Source organism: Meriones unguiculatus, chromosome 2 (genome assembly GCF_030254825.1).
Source record: "Meriones unguiculatus strain TT.TT164.6M chromosome 2, Bangor_MerUng_6.1, whole genome shotgun sequence".
Lineage (NCBI taxonomy): Eukaryota > Metazoa > Chordata > Mammalia > Rodentia > Muridae > Meriones > Meriones unguiculatus.
This window is the reverse complement of record NC_083350.1, coordinates 185,964,024-185,972,843: the sequence shown is the minus strand read 5'-3', so window position 1 is coordinate 185,972,843 and position 8,820 is coordinate 185,964,024. Positions and strand designations below refer to the sequence as shown.

The window sequence follows — 8,820 nt, the reverse complement described above, 5'->3', positions numbered from 1 at the left end:
ACAAAACTAGGAGAAACATTTTCATAAGTAGGAGCCTCAGTGGGGCCAAAGCAGATGATGAGTCAGAAAGTAGAGATGTCAAGAGACTCTGAGGAACTAAATAGTTCTCAGACTTCTTGGAGTTGAAAGATTGAAAAGACACCAGGAGTAATTGAACACTGTGTGTGTGTGTGCGTGTGTACTTACATATGTATGTGTGTGAACGATGATTTTTTTTAAAAACTGAAAGAATAGCGATGCACACATACAGGTATTAACAGCAAATGGAACTGAGAGCAGTGAACCAAATAGAGGTTAAGACCTTACTCAGAAGAAATTACATTTCTGTGACCACAGAACTGCCTTCACAAGTAGATTGACCTCAATCTTAAAAGCCAGGCCAAGAACGCCAACCGAGGAGACAGAAACTTCCCCACAAGAGTTGGAGTTTCGAATTATGGAAACCACAGTTACTCTGTACCAGCTTGCAGTAGAGAAAATGTTTTTGTTTTGTGTTTAATGCGCCAACTTTTCCTAGAGACTCTCCTTTCTTTTCTCTTCCCCGTTCCCTTCCTTGGTGTGTGTGTGTGTCTGGCTTTGGTGGTTTGGAGGAAGGCGATTGGGCGGGGAGCAGGACTCAGTTCTCCAGCTGAGCCTGGGAGGAGTGGGAGGGACCGGAGCAGCGGGTTTCTCACACACAGTCTTCCTCCAGTGCCTGCAGCCCGGACCCCAAGGCAAAGAGCAGCGGCGCACAGCCCGGGGAGCCAGCCTAGCGAGGACACCTGCAGCCGGCGCCCTGGCCTCTCGTGACCGCGCCACGGTAGGTTTGCTTAGCTACTTGCTTTTCTAGCGTTTCGGTGCTGGTGAAGGCGAGGAGGCAAAGCACGGAGAGGTGCCAAGAGGTCCTGTGGGGTAGGGAAGAGGCTCGGGAGAATTCTTCGGGTCGTGGCAGGGAGAAACAAAGAAGAGAAGGTACTGTTTCCAGCAAGGTGGGGAACAGGCTCTGGGGGTGCTCCCGCCGCGCCCAGAGTGGGGCAGGTTGACAGGATGCGCCGGGTGTGTGTGCCTTGGCCTTGGGTGCCCTGGGTGAAACCGCGTGGGGCCGACAGGTGCGGCTCCAGCGTCACCTCTCGGTCCACAGCCAGCGCCGCCGCCCTCCGTCTGCGATCCAGTGAGTGTGGTTGCGCTGTGTAGGGGGCTTTGCTTGCCGGCTCCAGGAGGTCGCGAACCTCGTCCCCGGGTCTGGAAGCCCCTGAGTAAGTGATAGCGGTACCCGCGCCGGCCGGGACTCCCCCGGGCATGCGGCCCTCTGCGGAGCCCTGGCTGAATCCTTTCCCACGCCCTCCTGAAGCTTGCTCAGCCCTGGGAAGCGGGATCACGGTTCCCACGCTAGGGGCGAAGCGAGGAAGGGGCTCCGGGGCGGGATCGCGGTCCCCCGGAGCAGCTCTGGCTGTGTGCTGTGGGCGGTCAGTGGGCGTGCAAGGCGTGGGGAGACTGTCTCCCACTCCGGCCGCCAGCCCTGAGCAGCTGTGTGGCCTCCCTCACCCGGCACCAACGCAGGGATGCCTGGACCTGCCAGCCTCCAGCTTGTGGCCTCATCTGGCTCCCTCCCCTAACTGGTCCCCAGAGCGGGCAGGCCGCTCAAAGCCCCAAAGAATACCAACTGGAAACTTCCAGCCCCTGTGGGGCACGCAGCAAAGTGTGCCTGCAGGCTGGGTGTGAGCGCCTGACTGCTCCCTACCAGCCTTTCTCTCCTTACTGCCTGTGACGAGCTGCAAGGCAACGGGCAGGCGTCACAGCAGGCTCGTGGGCCTGGGCGGCCTGTCCTGGGTCCTCAGAGTTGCCTCTAAGTGACTTTTGTGGGAGAGGCTACCTCGCAGTGTGGTCACGTGGTTCCAGGGTATTCCTGAGCCTTGTTTTGCTTTCTGGGATTCACCCAGTTGTTGCTTCGTTTTGCATTTGATGAACAGTTTACAGCGTCTGAGGCAAAGCAGAGGCATGTCCAGCTCACTCACAGAAATGGTTGGATGCATAGCGAAACCTTTCTGTGTTGAAAGGAATGTAGATTAACTTCACTTAAAAGTTCGCAGTGGTGTCTTAGGATCATCTCTCTAACAACCGTTCCTGTCTGCATTCAGGCTGGCACCGGCGGACTCGGAGCAGTGTTCGCCTTGCTGTTGCACGCACTTGGAGACACTTAAGCAGTTTCGTGGCTTGGTTCACAATGTAGGCACAGTCTGCTGTTTTTCCTAATCTGGTGATTGTTGTTTTTTTTTGTTGTTGTTGTTTGTTTTGTTTTTTTTTCTCTTCAGGAAGGATCGGATCAGGTACTTTATTATCAAGAGCGGTGGTCACCAAGGGTGGCAAAGGATGACAACATGAAACTGTCTAGGGTTCTGACACACTCTAGGGGGTTGTTTTGTTCGATTATTAAATGGTTTGGTCTGTGTATCTATTTGAGGGGTTTTGTAATGTCAGAAGTTAAAACCAAATATTTGAGCTGTTACATTTTTAGGGAGATAGAATGAACTCTTCAGCAGTACAGAGAAATTTTGGACACAACTGGAAAGTGGGGACCAGAGTTAAAACTTGTAAGCAGAACATTTTTCTAGTCCAGATCGTAGCCTCTGTACATAAAGAGTTCGGGAACACAGACCAGCACGAGCCTCCAAGAATAGTGTTGCAATAATTAAACATCTCAAATGCTGGTGCGGAGCTGGAGGGAGAAGAATCCACACTGCCTGGGAACTGTAAACTTGGGAAGCTACTGTGGAAATCAGGACGGAGGCTCCTTAAAGTATCTAAAAATAGAAACACAGCATGATCAAGCTACACTCCTTCATGTATATGCAAGAAAGATTTTGTGTCAGCACACCACAGAGATATTTACTAGACACAATCGCAGTCAAGTGCTGGGCAACAAGCGAGCTGATAAAAGCAACCTGCGAAATGTGCATGAGGCTGTATCTCTGCACAGAGGAATTAAGTATGGCATTTGCTGGGAAATGGATGGGACTGACATCACCCACAGAGAAACAAGACAGAGCAAAAGCACTTTCCTTCATATGTAGAATATAGAGTTATATATATATATATATATATATATATATAATGCACAGATATATATGTGTGTATAAATATACATCTACTGAATAAGAGAGGGGAAGAAGTGAGCTTAGGAGAGGAGGGATTGGGGACAAAGAAAACTGATTATATAAAATGGGAAAGCAGGAGGAGAAACTATTTTGAGGGAAGAGAAGACCCACAAGTTGAGGAGGGCAGGGGGTAAATGAGACTGATGCAGATTGTAATAATGCATATATATGAAAAATGCCCTGCTTTGTATACTAAATAAAATACACCAATAAAAAAGAAAATTTATATGATATAGTCTCATAAGTACACTGTTCAATGAATCACTTAGCAAGCTTGGTGATACTACCATTTACTATTTGCTATTTATTTAATACTTAATAGTGATACTATTTACTATTAAGTAAAATTCTGTGAAGTTAACTTAATAGAAGTAGGCGATGCATAGATGGATAGATTTCTACCTATCTACGTACACTGTAAGATCTTTCCAGTTTATGACAGAAAATAAAAAGACCTTATTGGAAGCCAGCTGAAATGAAAAGTAGTTTAGCTTGGTGTGGTGTCTCCTAGTGCCTGGCATGCCTCGGACAGACCCCATTTTACAGGGTCAGGTACAATAAGTGGCTATCGTCTGCTCCTTGAGAATGAGGAAGGAAACGTGAGGTTATGATTTATACCCAGCCATAGGAAAGAATCCACACTACTTAATGCTGGTGTCTCGTAACTGTGGCTTATTAGATAATCTTGTTTCAAGACATTCTGAGAAGTTGTTTTACTGTGTAGACTTATTCACTACGAGCTTAAGTAATGACACTAAAATTATGCTGTTATGAGTAATAGATCCGTAGAATACTTAGAGGATTAAAATTTCAATAATTTGTCATAGATATTTTCAGACTTGAAAAATCCTCCTTTATTGAACAATTGAAACCTTGGAACATTGGGTTGTGTCAGAAACCATGAAAGAAACATGAATTCTCTTATTTGCATTTGCTAGTACTAGTGAGTGAGTGGACGGAGAAGGGAGACTACAGAATTAGTTCACAAGTTACTCTAAAACAGCATAGTATGTTCCCTCAATTCTCTACTGAATCTTTAAGAAGTAAATACAAAATTAGCTTTAAGTTTGAGGTTTTTTTTTTTTTGTTGTTTTTGTTTTGTTTTTTTTTAGTGAGAGGAAATGGAAAGATAGAGTATTATTTGGGCAAAACAATCCAAAATCTGTTCTTGATGGGGAATAAGTTGTAGTAAGTGGCATTTTAGAATTACTTTCTGTGTCAGATAGAGAAGGAAATGTTTTGCTTTCCTTTACTTAGGGAGGATGCTCAACGTGTGTGGAACTATTTTGCGTCACTTGATAAGAGCTATTTACTAACCAGGAGGTTTTGCTTGGGCACCTTGCTTATTACATCTGCAAATTTGTAGAAGGAATTGTTCCTCGTTCTAACACATCCGCAATGACAGTGACTGTCATTCCAGGCCATCTTGGTCCAGCCCTGTTGAATGTCTGGGCAGCAGTTTCTTTAGCTGTCACTATCTTTCCCTAGTACAAGAGCTTTCCACAATCTTGAGTTCTCTTGTTGAACCGGTTTCTATGGATCAGTTGACTTAAAGGAGGCTGGGATACCTTCTTCTTGTCCACTCAGTATCATACACGATTACTCATTTTTTCTACAATTTCTAATTTCACTCGTCTATTTTGTGGGTGTGTGCATGTGCATGGGTAAGCATGTTCATACCACAGCATGTGGAGGTCAGAGGGCAGGATAACTTTCAGCTACTCTGGACATATCCTACCGTGTGAGTCCAGGGAACAAACTCAGGACCTTAGTTGTGTCAAGAACCTTTTCCTACTTAGCCATCTCCTGAGTTCTTTTATTCTTTCATCTTTCTTCAGAATATCCTTGAAATGCTTTACCTATTTGATATAAATCTTCTCCTTTCCTATGAGTCTAGGCATGCCGGCTTTCACTTACTCTAATCCAGAGCTCTTATAGAAAACATGTACAATTGTTTTCAGAGATAAAAGGAGCTTGTGGCCAGGTACACCTTTATCACACAATGAGAGAATAATGCTTATTAAAACTGAAGAGGCTCTGGGGCATGGTTTCCTCACCACAGAAATGTGACTGTTGGTGTCTGTGGTTATAGTTTCCTTGCCTGGCATGCTTTCCATCTGGTATTAATCTTTTATTAAAACAAACCTTTCTTTTTATAAAATGGAAGCCATCTCACACTCACATACCAACTACTCCTACACAAGAAGGATTAGCCAGAAGACAGCAGGAGATGATGGCTGAAAGGAAGCAAGGTAAATGCCCACATTAACCCTGTGGCCACCCTGGCTTTATATCCCATTCTGTTTCTCCACGTGACACTGACGGTGGCTGATTCAATGATTACATCTGCCCAGTTTCAGCTCTCTACTCTTGGACTTATAAAAGCTTGTAGGTGTCGAATGGGCTGCACGTGGCTGGCACTGAGCTAAGGTGTTTGTTTTGTGTCTGATGCCACAAGTTATATTATTCAGGAGCACCATGCAGAGCACAGCACTTATTTGGGGAGCACCCAATGGATTGTGTGTGATGAGCGTGGCCACATGGGCGTCCTTCTGTGCTTCTATACAGGCTCTCCAGCATGTTCAGAACCACCTGATCTGGCATTTTGGTCACCAATAGCACTTTCAGCCTCATGCTTCTTACCCATTCACACTGTCAGCCCTTCCTCGTCCTTTGAATCTACACTAACAGAGGCCTCACACGCTGCATCCTGGTCTTCCTCTGTGGTCAGGGCTTCATTCAGTATCTACCAATGTGAATGGTCTATATTTGGCTTTGAGCTTAACCTCCTCTACTCTCTTAAAGGACCATCAAGTTCATAGTTCTCAACACTTTAAGCCTCAACTAAAATATCTTGGAGGCCCATAGTCTTTTTTGAGCAAATCCTCCTGTCCTTTCAAAAAGTTTATTAATCCTACTTGATATCTTTCTCTCCCCCCCCCCCCCCCCCGCTTTGGTAATAGTTTCCTGTTCTTACCAAACCACTTTAGAGTCTAATTTCCACTCTGCTCAGCTCCCTCATCTCCTCCTAAAAATCCAACAGACTCTGTCAGCTTCCTTGGAATGTCTGTTTTAAAGCCTTCCTTGCTGTGGATTCAGCCAGAAGAGTAATCCAGCTGCCTCCTTGCTTGATCACCATCTGGCCTGCTCTGCCTCTACATTGATGGACACTTAATGGGTATTGATTTTTAAAAAATGTTGGCAAGGCTGTGAAGTTAGTTTTTCTTCTTGATTTATACAGTACCAATCATCCACACCTCATACGTGTTCTAGAATTTTATCAGTTTTCTTAGTTTATTCTGACCATCTCCAGTTTTTAACCTTAGCAGCTGATCATATTTTCTAATTTAAATTAGAAAGGTGAGGTCACTTTTGACAAATTATTGTAAAACCCCTTTGAGTTGCTTTTTCTTTGGTAGGCCAGTTTTGAACCTAAAAACTCGTATTGCATCAAATGGAATGTTACTTTGTTTTTAGTATTTCTTTCCTTTTGCCCTTTGAGTGAAATTCTTTTGCATATAGCAGATCTTGTAATTTCTGAGACACTATTGAGTGATGTGGAGAGATTCCTGACTATAGAGAGTTTTCTCCTTCGCTGGCTTTGTGTAAAGTGCTGTCCTCACAGCTGAGCACTCACGTTGTTGTAATACTGAACCCACACACATGAAGACTCTTCTATTACTGTCAGGTGTAGGCTTTCACCTCCACTGATGCTGTATTCTAAGTCAATGTATCTCTCTCTCCATTTCCCTTTCCTTTCTTCCTTCCTCTCTTTCTTTTGTCCTTTCTATCTCTCTTCTTTGTTTTGCATTTTTACTACAGTGTTGAATCTTGCATCTCTTTAGCATATTCTGTTACAAATACATACATTACTTTCCCTCAATTTTATGTTTGGTGGCCTTATTTGGGCTCACTGTATATTACAAACTGGCTTTGACCTTGCAATCCTCCTGCTTCTGAATACCCAGGGCTTGTATTAAAGAAGGTTTGCTAGCATACCTGGCTTAATTTAGGAATTAAGCACATACTTACTGCAATTATATTTACCCTTTGTTTTCACCTTATTGCCCCAAAAGGTCAGAGTCTCTTTGGATTAGAATTTGATAATACGGATTAAACATTTCTCGCTGTAGCAGCATCAACAGAGTTTATCAGTGTGTAGTTTATCCAAGCAACTGCAGAATGTTAAGGGGAAGGACCGTTAACATGGTCCCAGGACCCTTCTTCCGGTTTCAGGGTCATTGGCGAATTGACCCTCTTACAAGGTTGTTCTTTGGGTTGGTAAGTCTTTCTTTCCTGTGAGTTTACATTCTTTGTGTGATCCCAAAGTTTGCTGGGACAGACAGACCTGATCAGATTCCTGGCTGGAATTTGTTTCTACATTCTTCAGAATTGATACCAAGTAACGTTATCAAAAACCAAAAGCAGCAGTACCGCACTCATTTATAATGAGCTGTTAACAACACATCACATTTTCTGGGCTTAAATAGTATGTTCTAAAGAATCTTCCTGGAATCTTGCCTGGTATTAATGTCAAGTTTCCTGGGTTAGTCAGTGGAATGCACTCTCTAGTTTGAAAATTAATACTGGCTGGATTTCTTGTTCTCCGTTAACCTATTACTTCCTACTTGTTTCCCCTTTGCCTGTCTTCCTCCCTCTTTTTCCTTCCCTCTTTTCCTCCCTTCCTTTCTCTTCCTATATTGAGACATGATCTTCTGATAGAGCTCAGTGTGACCTTGAAATTATGATCTTGTGCCTCATTTTCTGTAGTGTTATGATCATAGCTGCACCACCCACGCTGACCATCATTGTATTTTTGAAAATTATTTGGACAATTTCATTATCTTATCCCAGATCCTGTTGGTATTCTGTAATGTGACTTTTTCCTTTTGCTGGACTTAAATTCATTTAGGTTTCATAGCGTCTTATAACCTGGATAATATATTTCTCATTCTACTTGTTGTTTCAATATTACTAATCTTCTTGGGGTGGACAAGGAAAAGTAGTGACACTGAGTCTAGAGTTACACAGAATGTCTGAGGATGTAGTGCAATTTGACCTTTGTCTCCTTGAAGCAAGAACACTTTTCCCACATCTACTAAAAACACCATCATTACTGCTTTATCTAACCATCAGTAACAGGAATCAAAAGCTATTTTTTGTTACTGTAAGTATTAAAAGCTTTGGTTTGTTTCATGCTTTGTAATTTATGGCGCCCTTCTTAGAGGACCAGACGCTCTTCTGTTCTTCTCTCAATAAAGTTTATTACAGATTATACTTGTCACTAGGGAGACACAACCAAGTTGATGACACAGCCCTCGATTGGAAGGAATTTAAAGTCTGCACATGGCAGCTAGCAAAAGCAAGAAATAGTCTCCAAATTATACATGTCAACCCTTAACGAGCAGCTTGATATGCGTGTGGCAGTTTTAATAGGTTCTCAAGAACTCAGAAGGGAGACAGTCAGTTCTGCAGTGGAAAAACTGAGGAATGAGTTTCAAGGACAATCTAGGACAAGGCCAGGGCTCTGAGTTCTGCAGGATCCACGGGTTTATGCTTGAGAGTAGTGGGAAGTGTGTGCCTGGCACAGGACAAGGCAAGAGGCACACAGGAGCAGGCAAGTGGACAGGATCAAAGCACCGGGCAGGGGAGTAGCACAGTCCCTTCACAAATCACAGCTCCTTTT

The 8,820-nt window shown here is 43.9% G+C and overlaps 1 protein-coding gene across 4 annotated transcripts in view; it reads left to right on the top strand.

Annotated features, from left to right (window-relative positions):
- The first annotated feature begins 419 nt into the window (after positions 1–419).
- The window catches only part of Gucy1a1 (guanylate cyclase 1 soluble subunit alpha 1), a 54,846-nt gene continuing 46,445 nt past the window's right edge, over positions 420–8,820 (top strand). Inside the window, exons 1-2 of one of the 4 annotated variants that reach the window (XM_060378487.1) lie at positions 420–556; positions 692–799. The gene's annotated coding sequence lies outside the window, so the exon portion shown is untranslated. Of the gene's footprint in view, positions 557–598; positions 800–837; positions 952–1,069; positions 1,236–8,820 lie in introns of those variants that run through there. The other 3 variants (XM_060378486.1, XM_060378488.1, XM_060378489.1) reach the window with 3 other exon arrangements.